Source organism: Panthera pardus, unplaced genomic scaffold (assembly GCF_024362965.1).
Source record: "Panthera pardus isolate Hobbes unplaced genomic scaffold, ASM2436296v1 HiC_scaffold_24, whole genome shotgun sequence".
Lineage (NCBI taxonomy): Eukaryota > Metazoa > Chordata > Mammalia > Carnivora > Felidae > Panthera > Panthera pardus.
This window is the reverse complement of record NW_026526810.1, coordinates 123,638,856-123,656,406: the sequence shown is the minus strand read 5'-3', so window position 1 is coordinate 123,656,406 and position 17,551 is coordinate 123,638,856. Positions and strand designations below refer to the sequence as shown.

Genomic DNA, 17,551 nt, shown 5'->3' with positions numbered 1-17,551 from the left:
CAGGAATGATAATCTTTGTCTCACAAGATTACTGTGAGCTTAAATGGAGCTATTATATGCAAATCCTTCATACTTGTTGGCACTTGTAGGCTCTCAATAAATACAGGTTTTCTTCCTAGAAGAATGGCTTATTTCCAAAGCTAAGCCCTGTACTTGTGCCCTCAACAATCCTGTTCTTTTCTGATTTTCCCGTTCTTTCCTCCTCTCTTACGTCTTCAACCTTCCTAACTTCTTGAGACTTAGTGGTTCCCTCCTTGTGACTTGGAAGTTGTGGGAAAGGATCAGTCAGGCAATGAAATACCTGTGCATTCTTTAGAAAACTTGGATCCAGAGATGGCTAGAAAAGGATTGGTTGCTCTGGGGTCCATCTGTCCATCCATGAGATAAGGCCATGAGAATGGGTAAGAGCCTTCTACCCAAGCATGAGGAGAAAGAAAGACTAGAACCTTAAGTCACACCAAAGAAGCAAAACCAGCAGGAGTTAGTAAAGTAGGGGTAGGGGGAGAGACGCAGAAACCAGAGCTAGGGCTAGAACAGGGTGGGAGATTTTTGAGAAAGAAGTAGTAAATAAAGCATTCGTGTGAGGTCTGAAAAGTGTCCACTGAGCCCGGGCTTGTCATTTAAGAAGTGACCTGTAACCTTTGCCAGAACATTTTCAGTGGTAGAGGAGAGAGGGGCTTGGTTGCAGTGAGCTAAAAGGGGCAGTTAAAGGGGTAAGCGGAGGTGATTTCTTTGGCAAACTTGGTGGAGAAGATGAAGCAGTTGCATGGGAAGGTGGAAGACCAGTGGGAACTTTGCTTTTTCCACAAGTGTGGATAGCAGCACTGGGCACAGTTTAAAGCTGTACAGAGGGTACCTGTTGAGAGAGTTTGAGAATACCAGGAGAGAGGAAGCTCTGGGGAGAGGCAGGGTCTCGGGTCAGAAAAAGGGGAGAGAGGCTGGATGTGGAGAGCTTTGGTGGTGGGCTAGCCTCAAACATGAGGATAGATTACATTCCTTGAAGGAAATGGAGTGAGGGTGGACGCGGATTTGGATACATTCATAGGTGCAGGGAATCTTGCCTGACCCTTTTGAGGGCTTTACTTTCCTTCTCTGAAGTAGGAAGACAGAATGTCTGCTGAGGGCAGGAAGCTGGGGATGTGATGGGGATTTGGTAAAAGTGATGAGGGTTTGGAATAGCTGTGGTGGGATATGAAAAGGTTGCCTGGGACACTGAGATCCCAAGAGAAGCTGCAGATCCTGGATGGTGACTTTCTCAAGCAGTGCTCAACAGCACAGGGGTAGGAAGCAAAGAGGGGGAGAATGTTTGGACTGGTCCAAAGTTGGATACGGGACAGTGGTGGGGCTGGAAGATAAGAAGGGGCTAGGGCATTGAGGATGTCAGGAGGGGTTGGGAAGGATTCACTGTGAATCTCACTATGAGTCTTTCCAGAATAGGAAGAGAAGCCACCGAGAGAGGTGTGGCTGGGAGGGAAGAAGAGGAGTACAGGGTCAATGAGACTGAAGAGCTGGTATAGACCAGGGAAGAATTAAGAGTTGGATGGACAGTGGGAGATGGCGGCCAGAACTTGGGATTTAACATTTCAAACATTTCAAACATTTTAGGGGTTGGCAAGGCCCACACAGAGGGTCTGGCTGTTGGAGGGATAGAGTTCAGGCTTTTCCAGCATACCTTTATTAAGCTTGCTTATTGTTCAAGCCAGTACCATAACCACACTTGTCTGCACCTTGATGGAGAAATCCACTTGTCCAAGAAATCTTTGGTAGTGAGGGGCAAGGGCGTTCAAAACACTTTCCTTTCCCCCTTGCATTTAGGGATTCTGAGTATGAGTCCCTTTGTCTTTCTCTCTTCTCTTCCTTTTATAACATTGAGTAACTTTTAAAAAAGGTCACCCTGACAATTACAGGAAGTTTACAGACTTTTCATATGTGAGGATATTTTCCTTTATCTTAATTCTTAGGTTCTTGTCCAGCTGGGCAGGTCCAAGGTTTTGCTTCTGGCTATGGTTGTCTGGGACAACAGAAAGAATATCCTTCAAGGGCAAGCACAATCTTTCATGTAGGTGACAGAAGTTGGCTTCCTACCTGTCATAGAGTTGTTGTTGTGTGGTTTGACCCCCATCCTGTCGCTGGGACTGTGATTCGTTGCTGGATTCTCAGGTTCTGCACTTTTTTCAGGGAATCTGCTGTTTCCTGTAAGCAGTCACTGCAGAGGAAGTATATGTTTTTGCTAAAATTTCCCCTTTTGGCCGTTTGCTCTTTCCTCAAAGCTTGCAAATTGAGAAGGCAGAGGAATTGTAAATGAGTTCTGAATTTGGGCCAAGTGGAATCCAAATCCAGACACCATGGAGCTTCTGTGATTCTTCCATAAATAACTTTCCCTTTCTGGTATGGTAGAATGTTCCCTCAACTGGAAGGACAAGTCATGTGGGCCTCAGTGTCCACTGTGGTCTGAGAGTGTGGGGTATGATCTCTTGTAACCTTGATGAGCTATGGTGTAAGGGTATCTGAGCATACCTGTATACTTTTATCTATTTTATTTAAGTAGATATTACAAAGGAATGGGCATCTTTGATAGGTTCAAGAGTAGGTGCAAATACTTCATTAGAAAGGAAGTAAATGTATCCTCCCTAGGCATCCTTAATTCATGTATGTCCTGTAATCATATAACACTAGAAATTAGGAACAAAGGAGTCTTGTTACTGTGACCTGTTGAATGAATCTGCCCTGTGGTTTATAATTGCATTTTTAGTGTTGAATGCAGAGAGAGTCTAGTTACTGGTTTCCTAATGCCTTCAGCAGGCATTAATCAACTACAGAGGCATTGGCAATATAATCTCCTTTTCTCCTCCTGAAAACCCTTCCTCTTTTTCCCAACATTTTGGATTCCAAGAGAAAGTAGTTTGAAAAAAATCAATGGCTCTGTTTTAGTTTTGTTCTGGTTCTGTTTCTGGAGTGGTTTTGGTACCTGGTTTTCCTTTGGTTTCAATATGGTGAGAATATGGAATCTAATTTTTTTTTTTTAGCCCTTTTAGCTTCTGGAAGGACCTGGGATATGCCCTCTATTATATGTCACTTCCTGTCTCTCTTGTGCTCTCTTCCCTTTTCCTTCCACATTTTGCTGAATATTCAGGGCATGAAAGTACTGGAATTCCTTCATAATATACCCTGGTCAGGGGTGAGCTCTTTACCACCACGTTAAATTTTGCTTACGTTGGACCACCATCAGGCAAATTTGACTTTAGTGAGTTTTTTCAATCAATAGGACCCAGAAGATGCCAAGGCCAGAATGGTCAAGGTTCTTGCTATCCAAAATATAGACCATGGTCCAGTCACGTCGGGGACATTGTGTAGGAGTTCCTTAGAAATCCCCAATCCTAACCCCAGCCCAGACCTAAGAATATGCATTTTATGAATATATATATACTCAGGTGATTCATACACATGTTAAAGCACAGAAAGTGCTGACTGAGATGGCATGTTAGAAACCCATTGGCCCAGATAGCATTTTTTTTCTTTCACCCTGTCGGATTCATGACTGCCAGAGTTAGTCTGCTTCAGAGCCTGTTGGTCTTTGGTTTTTGTTTTTTTTTAGTTCAGAGAGGGAGAGAAATGGGGACCATTGGAAATCTGTTGAAGGACAACAGAAAGCCCTCTTGGAGGTACTGGAATTATGGGAATTTGTCCCATCTGCTTGGTGTCCCAGTCTGCCATCTTGCTGCCAATCTCTTGTGAAGTGCTTGGATGTCACTCCATTCTGAGAAAAGAAAAACATGTAGGTAGAAAAAATATATGACAGCTCTGGCTTCCATCCTAAGATTTATAGATGCCAAATGCAGCCTAAGAATGGTAATTACCAATGGGTTTTCAGGATATGAAGGATAAACCTGTTTTGATAACTCTTATTAATTACATATTAGCACATTCATTTTGGACAGCAGTGTCGGGAAACTATTAAGAGAAATAACATTAGTGTGTTTTGTGGCATTCTGGCTATAGGCAGGACATTATCTGTCTGTGGTCTCCTCCTGAGGCTTGGGTAAGTGATGACCTGGGATGGAACTAGAACAGTCTTTCAGCAAGAAGCCTTTCTCTTCTGTACTGCACTGTAATGTGGTGAGATGCACTGATTGTGACGCTTATGATTCAGAGGGTGAGGACACAGTGATCCGTCTCTTAAATGAAACCCACATCACTTTGGTGGCCATAAACTCAGATAGTCTTTGTTAGTGACTAAGTGTTTGGGGGTATGTGAACACATACAAAAACCTTGGATTGAATATTTTGAACGATCATTTGTCATCCTTTTGAAACATCCATGTTCATTTCATGGGCATCCATCACTCCCCTCTCCACTCCAGGTTGATGAGTTGAATTACGTGCAAATATACCTGGATTCTTTGTCTCTCAGAGACATGTTCCCTCAAATGCCCACACTGGCAGTAATGGGGGACTGGTAACAGGTTTAAATCAATGAGGGACTTCTTTTATCTCTCTCTATTGTCAAATTGCTTACAAAGAGAAGGGCAAAAGACTGAGGAATCTCCACAAATCAAAATTACAAACCTCAGGTCTTATCTTATCACACATACTTACACAATTTCAAGAAAGAACAGTTCTTCATTAGTTTAAAAACACATGCTCAATATTAAATTTGAGTAGCATCAGGGGGAAGAAAAGTAACAAAACACCTGCAGTCATGTCTGTGCAAAAATAATATAGTTTAGTTTATATTTAGCTTCTCCCTCTCCCAGATTTATCTACAAATACATATAACGCATATAATATTTATAGTTTTTAAAAATTTTTTGTTAATTTTTTTTTTGAGAGAGACAGAGACAGAGCACAAGTGGGCGAGGGGCAGAGAGACATAGAATCTGAAGCGGGCTCTGAGCTGTCAGCACAGAGCCTGACGTGGGGCTCGAACCCACGAACTGTGAGATTATGACTTGAGCCAAAGTCAGATGCTTAACTGAGCCACCCAGGTGCCCCTATATTGTTTTAATAAAAATGTTACCATGGTAACATACTTTGCCTGCCTTTGCATTTAGCAATGCATTACATTTTCTCACATTAATAAATACCCTTTGCTATGATGTTTCATGGCTGCACCCTATGCAGTTTAGATTTCTCCAAGAAGTGGGGATAACAATAGGTATGGGTCTAATTAAAATGAGGAACCAGAAGAGAAAAAAAGCCTCTTAGTCCCAGGAGCATTGCATTTCACTAAATTCATTTCTCCTGGGAAATCATATGACTGAATGGCAATTTGGTTTCTTGTTTTTGTAACTTGTTATGACTACACATGTAAAGTTGCATACACTTGACTCCATCTATCATTTTTGGAAATGATTTGGGGCTCCAGACGTTTTCTTGTTACCAAGATTCTCAGATGTCTCAACCTCCATCTGCTTTCCATCTGCTTCTTGAAGTACCTGATGGATGCATATGCAAAGCCTAAATTATGTAAGTTGATACGGAGTAGGGAGACAAACTAGCTGAGGAGAAAAAGCATTCGTTCTTCCCTATCTCGGTTTGTAAAAATGAGCCGCCCTTCTTGTTGCCCGCGTTTATTTTGGACGATGGCTTATATAGGTGATCTGAAAGTTTGCGACTTTATGACTTTTAGGATATGCCAGATAACCTTCCAGAAGCAGAGCTGGTATCATGAATCTCCCCAGCTGGACACACGAATGTGGTTGCTAACTTCCCAGTGGAGAACTTCAAAGTACGTGGCCTGGCACATCATGACCCCACCCCTGTCCGCTCTTATTTCATGATGCTTCCCTACAATAATCTTGCAATCCATGGGTCCATTCATACCGGGGAGACTAGCTCCTATGGGTCTGGGGAAATCCTTGACAGGCTTCCTCCTCCAATAGGACCCTCCTTCTTTTTTCTTCCCCTTGTAAATCCCACCCATCCTTACTCAAGATTCAGTCCTCCGTGTAGTCATGCAGCCTTCTGGACTTCCCAGCTCATGAAGCTTACTGCCACAAGTGGGAGTCTCTTGGCTGGTATTCCTCAGAGGCTTGATTGCGTGTTTATCTGTGCATACTTGGTTATATGCCTATGTGTAGGGACACATCCCCAAGAAGAGCAATAACCTTCTTCCATGTACAAGTCAGATTTCCCGTAAGTTGACAAAAAAAAAAAAAAAAGCTTTAGAATATATTTCTTTTGCTTTTCACAGAAGCCACTTAAAAGCCTCACAAATCACACTGAAGTCATAAAGGTGGGAATGGATTCTACATCTTTTGAATCAGCCATGGCTGGCCACAAAATGAATTAGAATCTCCGTGTTTTCTCTCTTTTGTCCTCAGAAAGACTTGTACCCTTCGCTTCAACTGTAGTCTCCAATCACAATGAAAATGTAATAGGATGCATGTGGGCAGGCAGAAAGGGAATAAGGCACAAAATATGGCAATAGTGTGAGCTGATGAAGAAAGAAACCAGATTCAGAAACATGGAGCTGGAAGCAAAAGTCTCCTCTTCTCCTATCCCTCCTTCCCTCCTCTCTCTCCTTGATTTTCTATAATATATGCTCAACACTACTTTGTAGTTACTTAAGCCATATATAATTTTACCTGCCTCTTAAATTTTTGTGGGTGTCTTTGGAAACAATTTGTGTAGGGGCAAATTTGCCCATGAGTATTTCATAACCCAGTGTAAATCTGCAGAGCTAAACTGTAAGACTCTAATAAACAGGGCCATGCTATTTATTTCCTAGTGTTCCCAGTAGTGCCTGGTACTGAGTCCTTATGCAAAGTAGCTGCCCAGTGTAATGGACTAACATACCTAACCTGTATGTAGAACATACCTATATGTCCTGCCAGACGCAAACCTATAAAGGACCACACACTTCCATAAGGAATTTCTGCCTTCTTTGGGAAAGGTGGGCATAGGGGCAGTTAATTGGGAAACCTTACTAGCAGAGGCTTCCTTATAAGAGCGGGAACATAGGGCTACTCCCCCCCCCCCCCACCCCCGCCCCGGCAACCCTGTCAAGTCTTGTGGTGGTGCTTGCTATGGGTAGGATGGGGAATAGCTCTTGACAAGATGAATGGATTGTCCTATATGGATGGATGGCTAGGGCCTCTATACTCTAAGGGAGTGAGGGAGGAGGGAATTAATGTTGAGAGCATAGACAATCACTATAGATAATGGAGGAAGAGAAGAATCCAGAGGCCCAGTCAAGAAAACTAGAGGCCCTTTGGGTTTAGGGAGAGAGAAATTCTTTTCTGTCTTCCAAGTGTTGACAACCTCAAACTCTCCCCTTCTTGTGAGCACCGGTATTCAGTGGGTGTAAGAAATTAGTATCTGCATTTGAGATGCTCCCTACCTCCTGTATCCAGGCCTCTGCTGGCGGCCTTCCCCTCTAGCAGAGCACTTGGGGTCCTCTCCTTACTGCTTCCTCCTCACCCCTTTTCTTAATGGACAGTACTTGCCGATAACTATTTCTGTGAGTGTGAATCGCTCTCCAGCTGTACTTTCCCCCATGCAAATGCAGACAGATAATAAACGTTGGGAATAAAAGAGAGCTTCCTATTTCTCTGGTGTACTCTTCTGATCTTAGAGATGTACAGAGACGCCCCAACGTCACATCTAATAGCGGTACTTCCGGGGGTGGGGGCAAGGCCAGACCTCCTTCCCTACTGCCTGAACACATTGGAGCAAGAGCTGTTCAAGTGGGGTTTTCTGGACTCACAATGGACCAAAGTACAGGCAGATGGTTAACCGTGGTTAACCTGCTGACTTTGACAACATGGGCATCATCTGAATCATCCAGACGTCAGTTTACCCAAATTATTTGGAATGCTCTCCACTCAAAGCTTTAGGTGGGGGACACCTATGCTTCTATTCCCTCCAGAAACTCTTCCTGGTTAAAAGGAGTCAGAAAAATGGCCTCTCCCTTATTTTCTGAAGGTCATGGGATTGGTGTTACAGAGAACAACTACGGACATGTGTTCTCCACTCCCCTAAAATGTGAACCTGACGGCTAGTAGCGGAGTTCCTGATCTTCACACGGCTTCTAAAGCAGCAAGTGGTGCTTCTGGCTGCTGCTTTCCCCTGTGGGTCTCCATCATCTTTGGGGTCAGCTCTTTGCTCCCGGGCCTAGTTGGCAGCCTGTGCTAGGCCTTGCCCCTGCCTGGAGCCCCAGCCTCCCAGCTTCCCGCTGTCCCTTGGGTTCCCGGGCTTCCGCCTTAGGAAAGATAGGAACTCCACAAGGACGGACACTTGTTTCATTTTCATACCCACCTGGGCCCAAGAAAAAGCCAGTGTTCAATTAATACTTGCAGACTTGACTTACTTGCGCTCCCTGCACAGAGCATTTCCTTTCTGATGTTAATTTGTGACATGTTCACCTAAGACAAACCCAGTCCAGGATTCCTCCATTGTGTGATTGGTTGACTTACACAGTTTCACTCTCCCAGTTTTCACGACCTCTTAAATTTCTCAAGGTGGCACAAAGGTCTAAAGCTGTGTTCTCCCTTGGCCCGCCAGAAGGCTTACTGCCAGATGATTAAAGAAAGGATTTGGTATTTTGGTGAACTCACTCTCCTTCCAGGAGGAGATACTGATCCAGCTCAGCTGAGACAGACAAAGCCTCACGGTGGCTTGAAGCCAGGAAACTCCACTGACATCAGAACTCATGGGGTCCCAAGTGTTATAGGACGTATTGCTGGATGTTGACACCCACACCTTCCCATTTGCTAGAAGATAAGGAGGTCTGGAGTCATCTGCTTACACTGGTATCCAAGGGTGGAGGTGAATGTGACATTGTGGACACAAAAAGAGAAAAGCAAAGCTGATTCCTACCCACTCTCTCCCCCAAATTAAGAAATGATGCTCATGTCAAAGGATAAAGGGAAGCAGTCTGGACAGCTGAAAGGAAGGAGAAAGGTGGTGGGCAGTCACTTTCACTGAGGACCCACTCTCAGCTTCACACTCAGCTGTGCTCTTTGACATGAATTATATAATTGAACTCTTGTAAGAACTTGGCCAGGTAGAAAACTTATTTCCATTTTACAGACGCAGAAACCTATGTCCAGAGAAAAATCTATGGGCTTGCCCTAGGTAGACACGGCTAGTAAGTGGCAAAGTCCCAGTCTTTCTGGCCCCAGAAAGTTTGTGGTTTTTGCACACTCTCATATTGCTTCTGTGTCCTGACTAAGGAAGTAAAAATAGTATGCGGTGCTGTGGGGTTGAGAGAAGCAAATGGACATTCTGGAGACAAAAATCAGATTTTACGCATAGCAACGTTGGCTTTCAGTTTTTTCTGACACTTATTACCATATTTTCTGCCCTGAATCCCGTGGGATCTCCTCTGCAGAAGTGGATCAGAATATTTAGAAATAACGACAACCTTAGGGGACTAATTCAGAATATAGCAGCTACGTAGGCTAGTGAAAAAATGTATCAAGACTTCAGAAATAAAAGTAGTATATATTTCCTGTGAAAAAGTAATAAAAAGGGCTTTGGATTGGTGACTTTCAGCCTCAGTTGGTCCTCTGCAGTCACTAGCAGCCTCACTGCCAAATATTTGGGATGGAGCTTTAGAATGACTAAAACAGATGATAGTTTCTGTAACGTTTCCCCACAAACTTTAAAAGAAAATTGTCATTAGACATTTTATGATTGACCTTCTTTTGTGTTTTCACCATTTACTAAGTCTGGGGGAAGATACAATGTTCGTGTCAATGTCTTCATGATTGAATTCCAGAGAACAGGAAAGCTGTGGAGATGAGCCCTCCGGGTTTTCTGCTCCGGTTCTGATTGGTTATGGGGCATTGTGGAATGATGGAGGAAGGGGAAAGAGGGTATATTCTCCCGCGAGACTGGAAAGTCCAGCTCAGGATCCTGATGGACGTGCCCCAGAGAAGGAGGATGTGAGGAAAGGAAGGAGGTCAAGTGCTAGTGCCCACCAGGGAAGCGAACTTGGGTTGGGAGAAATGGGGTGACCAGAGCAGCCCTCTGGCTAAGCTTGAGCATAACTGGCTGCCCTGAGGCAGAAGAGGTGATGTGGTGAGAGAAGGTCCCGGTGAGACAGGTGGGGAGAGAGCCGACCCTGAGTCTGCTTCTTTGTAACTCAGGCCCTGGGTCATCCTGCTTCCCAGGTCAAGGACTCTCTCCTCTGGTGACCACATCACCCCCATTCCAGGGTCTAGTGCCTTCCCAAGCCCATCTAAGGATTTTCCGTAAGCCTGGAGTTTCTCTAGCTCTTTCCTTTCTCCATTTTTCCTGATCTGGCCACATTCTTTCTTTCACTTTCCTTAGTATCTTTTAACTGTTTTTTTTCTTCTCTTTTTTTTTTTTGCCCCGGTCACCCCAGAATGAAACAGTGCTACTTTTCTGTGTACCTGAAGGCTTGGGGTTAGTGGGAGAGATTTTAGCACCGCATGGACTAGTATGTGACATGATTCATTAGCCATCCCTGGCTGCGGGGCTGTTTTTATAGGTCTCCTCTCTCCCTAGGTCTCCCCCACCATTGCTGCTAACTAACCTTATTACTACCTCCCCATTTCTTCCAAGATCCCAGGCCCTTCACTGCGGCATCCGCAGACAGCTCCAAGATTCTGGTTGCTTTATTGAGCAAAGTAATTTAGCTTTGTTTGGCTTAATACTCACCCATCCAGACCAGCTCACGTCTCACATCCCAAGGGCCCATCAAACTGATATCTCAACAGAAAAACTGTCTATGGGGAGATGGATCACGCTACTTCCCAGAAAGCAGAAGCGGTAGAAACTTCTGGTTGTTTTTTTTAGATAGAAATTGTTTTCTTCCCTTGGCATTGAGAACGGGTGAGTGAGAGGAAGAAGTGTATAGGGGCTGGAGGAGTGTGCACCCAGCTCCCAGCTCTGCCCATGTCTGAGGAGCCTGCAAATCCTGTGTTAGGTTTTCTGTTGGATTTATTACCTTTGCCCCCAGAGAGGCCAGTGGCTTGGTGGTGAGTGTGCCGCTTATTGAATAGGCCACTTGGGAAATTTCATGGAACTGGTGACTCAAGACTGCAGTTCAACATGACCTTGGGCGAGTCCTTGACAAATAGGAAAATGGACTTTCCAACACAGCAGTCTTTATGACCCTTTCTGCAAGAGGTCTCCCTCCTTCCTCAGGCCTCAGATTGCACAGCCTGGATACTGCCTCTTGCATCACTCACTACACCCCATGGCTGGAGCTGAAATGTCTTTTGACATAGTGTGTGTGCACCTTGCCGGCACGGCCTCAGCAGTGGTCACTCTACCTATACAGAGGAGAGTAAAGTGAGGGGCTGTGGAGTTTTGGCTTTGTTTTTCTTCTTTGTGGCCTTGTCCACTTCTGCATCTATGGCCAGCCTTCCTCTGCAGTAGCATTGCTTTTCCTACTATTTCATAACCTACCACTCAAAAGTCAGGTCCTCCTACCTTTCTTCCCATTCCCCCCAGGGCAACTGGCTGTTTAATTTGCCACCCAAACAGGATTTGGTTTAGTTTAGTAAGATGTCCAGTTCTTAGAGACAGTGATAACTCCTGCCTGAAAACTACCCTGTATTGACCAGGAAGAGCCAACATCAACAGCAACCCCTAATTGTCCTTTTGTGATGCAGGATTGACAAACAGGGCCTTGGGGAGGAGACATAATTTTTGTCCATCTAACTCCTCCTGCAGAACAAATGGCTGAAAATCAAATCCAAGGCTAAGTTAAGAGATTCCACCCCTCTCTCAAATATCACACACTTATGCTATTTGTTCATTGTCATTTCATTGAACCATGTACATAGTTTCCTTTCCTGAGAAACAAGGAACTATCTAGTGAACTATCTAGGACTTTACGTGGAGAGTGCAGCTATAGCTATAAAAGGCCCAAAGTTAGAGGATATCTCTACTGGGAACTATCAGTGGGTACCATTTTCTCCTTAACCCTCAAATCAAGACATAGGGACTCTTGTGTGTAAGAGATGATCCAGGAGATGCTGATTAGATGAGAAAGTGTTGAAATATTATTTGGTTGTACAACAGGACTGAATATTTGAAATCAGGACTGTTTTGGAAAGTCTAACATTGTGGGTTAGACTGCTCTGGCTCTAGTGCCCTTCCAAATCTCCTCCCAGTGAAATGGGTTCTTCTGATCTCAGTTCCCTGATTATTTATCTGTTTACTCTCATGAGGTGCTGGGACAAACTACACACAATACTCCAAACCCTGTCTACACTGACAGTTAAATGCAAGTTCCCTACATGTTGTTGGTGTTCAATGATTAAAAATTTTAAGAGGTTTTTGGCACTTGCTATTGGGGTAAATTATAAAATGCCCCTCCTTGATCTTCCTCTCTTCCCTTCCACAGCCTGTGAATTTTGGTTGTTTGTGAAACAAGAGTCATTACTATTGGAATATTATTTAAGGAGACACGTGTCAATGCCATTCCAAAAATGGTACCCATTTATACCACTACTTAAAAGGGTGCTGTATTACATGTCAGAATTAGTTAGCACCACCAGACAACTGGCTTTCTGGGAGACATGATCAGTGCAGGGAGTGATCAGAAGGGCTGAGGTTGTGCTGGACATCTTAATCACCAACATCACCAGGAGGGCGGGGTAGATTCTGGGGCACTAAGCCCAGGAACAGATTCCCATAACTTGAGCTTCAGTTAGGTGGGCAGAGCTTTTCTGGGAGGCCCAGCAAATTCTCATCATGAAGGTAGAAATTCAGGGTCCAGACAGACTGGCTATTATTATTAAGAAAGCTCATTCATTTTTCTCATTCATCCATCCAAAGTTCTTTCAATTGACATGTATTTTGTTCCTTCTCTGTGCTAGGCACTAGATTTACACTAAGGCTACATAAAAATGGTTAAAATTTTATCCCATCCTATAAGGAGGTCTACTAGACATGACACTCAAGTTGAAGCAGAATGACAATGGAATACAAAAACACCATCCTAGAGACAAACTACGTGGAAGCTGTGTAATGTTGGGGCAAAGCTCCTCACCTTGCTGGGGTGGGGAGAATCAGGACAGGTGTCCCAAAGAGAGGGTTTCTATATCTGGATCTGGCCCAACAGAGTGCTGGGGGAGTGGAGTGGAGATCCACTTTCCGGCAGAGGGCACCTGCTACTGGGCTGTACTGCCCTGACTTGGCAGTGGTTAGGTCCCTGGCTTGTGCCAGTTGGGGGATTGGAAAATAAGAACAGCAAATCTGGAGAATGAGACTGGAGAATCAGAACGGGACCTCAGAACACAGGGTACAGGGAAGAAACCCAATTTTATGATGTGGGGCACACAGAGATCTGGGTTTGTGAACCCGTGGCCGCAAGAACCCTGATTTCCCTGTTATTGCAATGGACACATAAGATGCAGTGGGCTTCCCTGAGGGGATGTGTGGGAGCTCAGGGATCAGTCCTGGGGTTTAGAGGTCAAGATGACAGCCAAGGGGATCCCAGGTGTAAGGCTGTATGTTTAACATCATGGATAGGCCCCGATCCCCTGTCAGTCTACAGGCAAGAAATTTAAAGCTAAGCCCTGCCAGATGGGTGGTGGAGTCAGAAGGGGCAAGAGGGGAGGACTGAAGCAACTCAACCATTTCTTTCCTCAGGCCAGCCTTGGTTTGGAGCTAGACTAGGGTGAGGTACTGGCCTTGGATAGACCCAGCTGTGTCAGGGAAAATGGACAACTGGGGAAGGGGTCCAGATGAACTGAGAGGTTATTTATGCTAATGTTCTGGGAAACTGTGAGCTTTTCTGGTGAAGAATTAGGCCATCTATAAACAGTCATGCACAAATGCATGCTTAGTGTTGTTGCAAAGATGGACAACAAAGTTGAGCAGTAACAAAAGGAAGACTTGTCAGGGTTTACCCAATCAAACTTGGAAATCCTCTGTGCATCTGACACCAGGATGTCCCTGACTCTTGCTGCACGTCTCTGCTCAGGATCCCTCCTGGAGACAATGGACGTCAGGAGGCTATCTTTGGATCCACAATTGTGTGCTTTTTTACCTAGATTCCTGTAGACGCACCTCATTCAGGGAATCCTTTTCTGCCTGTACCTTATGCATGTGACAGTCTGGCAGTGGTCTGAGATCTGGATCCAGAGCCTTGACTTAAGAGAACTAAGCCTTTGAATCCCAGTTTCCAGTTCTAAATGCTCTTTGATTTGCCTCTATATGCCCACCCTTCTCAGGGGCATGTGGCCCTGGACCCCAGCTTGCTCTAGCCTATCTCTGATCCACACTGTGCTCCTGGTTATAGCTTTACCCATGGTATGTCTCAAAGCCAAAGTTAAATCTCTTCCAGAAGAAGATGTCAATATTCAGAGCACAATATTGTATACATGGCCTACACGAGTAACTTCTGGGGAAAAGAGTTTTAAGAATAGTAACTACCTTTAGGGTGAGATTTGAAACTCAGGGCCAGAGCATTTTTTTTTTTTTTTAAACTGTGGGTATGTTTTCTGAGCATAGAGGTATGGACAGCTTGTTGGGAGCAGTGTCAGGTTCATAAAGTCTGAAAACATTTGATCCACTGATTCAAACAAAATGTCATATGAAATGGCATTTCTCTCTATGTTCTGAGACTCCAGAGGTGGTTGGCTTCATTCTTGTTTCTTGTCCCGTGTGGTCATTTCCTTACTGGCCTCAGGTTATGCACTTGGGCATTTTTAAAGAAATCAAAACCATGCCCAATCTTCCTGTCATGTGATTGTTCTTTCACTCTTATTTTTTAATTGACCCAAAAGCTTTCCTTTCAGACCATATTGGCCTCACATGGCAGAGATGCCCACAAAATGCTAAATTAACTGAGAAAGGCCCTTGACCTCTGATAAGGGCCATTTTACCTTGTACTCTAAGTATAAATTACTCTCCATTGGCAGACCTTGGTCTTTTGGGTTATTTGACTACCGTGACTAAATATGTATATATATATATATATATTTCAGTCCAAAACTTTCAAAAGTGGTAAAAACATTATGGTGAAAACAGGGAGGATTATAACTGCAGTTTTGCAACTAATATTAATGCTCCGACTTAAAATATATTTTGCTATGCCAATTCAATAGTAAAAAAAAAACACTTAAGAAATTCATGAATTTTTTTGAAGGAAGAGAAATTAGCGTTTTTTAAATATGCAGAGTCCAGACCAGTTCAGCCGATGTGGGCTACTGATGAGCTAATATAGTCAGTATGCTCTGTCATTGGGTACCCTGTGATGCCAAGTGCTGCTGGGTTGATCCCTGTCTTATGCTGGCAGCCCCGGGGAATGTGAGGAATAGATAGCACATCTATATTTAAGTTATATTTAGGGCATATTTAGCCTGTAACAGAGACGCTTGAAGAAGAGCTTTCCCTGGAGATTAATTGCCAGCTGGTGTTGATGATACTTTGGGCTCCCAAACACCTCCGGGTGGGCTTTTATTTCCAGGAAATGGCTGGTGTCTTAATCATGACTTCTTACTTTGCCTGCTAAAATAGAATTTATATTTGGCAATCTTTATTTAATATGGTTTCTCTTTCGGAGGCCAGTCAGTCTGTCTTATTTGGAGAGGACTAAAACAGCTGGCACAGTCTCATTGGGGCAGTGAAGGACTCTATGAGGACTAATGTAGCTCTTCCTCATTCCCTGAATGTAGAGGAAGTCCTAGTTCAGAGTAATGGGTCTCCTTAGAACTTCCCAGCAGTTCATGAAAGGGCTTGTCCTTTGGAAGGGAGGTTGTTTCAGAAAAATACCACTTGTTGAAATTTTTAGGTACAGAGAAATTTATTTGTGGGGAGATGTTACCTAAATATCAGGAAAAAAAAAAAAAAAAAAAGATCTGACAACCCTCAAAGCCAGAAAACAAAAAATACAGGCATGACTCTTCTGGTTTCCCCAGAGACAAGGCTGTTACCGCTCTAAAAATGAGGTGATGGGTCTAGCTAGCTCTAACTGTAGACAGTTGCCGGGCTCTTGAAGAACACCAAGGCTAACAACAGAAGAAAAGCCATCAGCCCCCCTGTGCTGACTGTTTACCGTTGGAATCCGTTCTGATTGGTTGGTGCCCGTACCATATACCAGTTGTTAAATATTTTGAACATCAGCTCCACTTAGCTTAGAAATGATCTGGGAAAGGAATAGCATTTTAAAGGATGTGGATGGGTCAGAGGTGACACTCTCAGATGGGAACGGTCCCAGTTCTGGCAGCACTCGAGGAGGAGGAGGAGGAGGATAGGATGGTGAGGGGGAATTGACTGGACTACCCAAATTGGGTACCATAAATTTGAGCCTTCACAAGCCTTTCTTACAAAGTCCATATGTATAAAATACATTGACACATGGAACACAGGGAACAAGAGTGGCCTGGAAAGGTATTTGGGGTCAAGATCCTGGAGCTCATGGGGACAGTGAGGCCAGGGGAGTCCCTGGGTGAGCTGATGAACAGAGCTGGGGTGTGCATCCAGTGGTCAGACAGAGTAAAGCTGGCCTCCCTGGAGGCTCTGGGTGATGGCGGGCACAGCCCAAGTGTCCTGCCATCTCAGTCGCTTCTCATCCTTTCTGGCACCAATCCCAGGGAGCTGGCCCAGTCTGGAATGTGTCTCACGTAGAGGCATGCCCAGATGAGGCCCCGCTCCCCTCCAACCTCCTGCTCACCACATCCTTCTCATGGCCCCCAGTACTTGTCTGAGAGTTCAGAATGGACCACATTTTGTAATTCATATGTGCCCTTGTTTTGTCCGTGCTGGGAACTTGGAGAGAAGGTCAGATTTGCCTTACACTGTGGTTATGGTATACCACTGTCATTGTACTTTCAATAGTTTTGATGTGTGAAAAAATTCAAGCATGTGCATATTTGTGTTTTTCCTATCAGATTCTCTATGTTACCCGTGGGCAATGTAACAGAGTTTCTGGAAACAATCTGTGTTTGGCTTTAGGATGCTCTGTGTGGCTTTTTCCTGGAGCAGATTAACCGTCTACTTCTCTTTTGGGGAGTGATATTTAGTTAGATTTCATTCCTTGATGGCACACCAACACAAGGGGTAGTGAATGTTTTCCTCTCAGTAGATCACAAGGGCATTAAATGAAAGTAGGTGCTATTCACTAAGTTCCATTTTATCTCTTATCTTTTGGTATGTCTTAGGTTGACTACTTCTGATGATGTTCTTTGGGGTTAATGGCAAAATATCATGCTTAATGAGCTAGCAAATGCTGCTGGTTAAGGACTTTCAATTTTTTGCATGTATGTCACCAGTTTTCATTAATATGATGCTTCAGTGCTTTATGGAAGTAAAGGCTTGAAGACTCATTCAGTTGTCCGAAAGCCCCTTGAAAATTTGGTTGGTGTTCCTTTAGGAAAAAGATAGTCAACCTCCTGTAGAAGGGTCAAAGTACATAGGGCTGGGGCTAGATACGGAACTCTGAGCAGAGGGTCAGTGCTAAGGACTCCTTGGCATTAGGCAAAGAGAAGTGCAGTAGAGATGGCAAGGGGTGTGTGTGTGGGTGTGTGTGTGACTGTTTGAAGCAAACACCTCGCCCTGTCACCTCATCTTGTGACTTTTTTTTTTTTTATCCTGGTAGAGGTATACTTCATGCACCAAAAGG

At 44.2% G+C, this 17,551-nt stretch overlaps 1 protein-coding gene across 8 annotated transcripts in view; it reads right to left on the bottom strand.

Annotated features, from left to right (window-relative positions):
• Positions 1 to 17,551, bottom strand: part of GPR65 (G protein-coupled receptor 65) — a 143,483-nt gene that overhangs the window by 14,259 nt on the left and 111,673 nt on the right. For 5 of the 8 annotated variants that reach the window (XR_008417285.1, XR_008417286.1, XR_002083595.2 and 2 more), the window contains one exon: positions 2,086 to 2,206. The gene's annotated coding sequence lies outside the window, so the exon portion shown is untranslated. The other 3 variants (XR_002083594.2, XR_002083588.2, XR_002083592.2) reach the window with 1 other exon arrangement.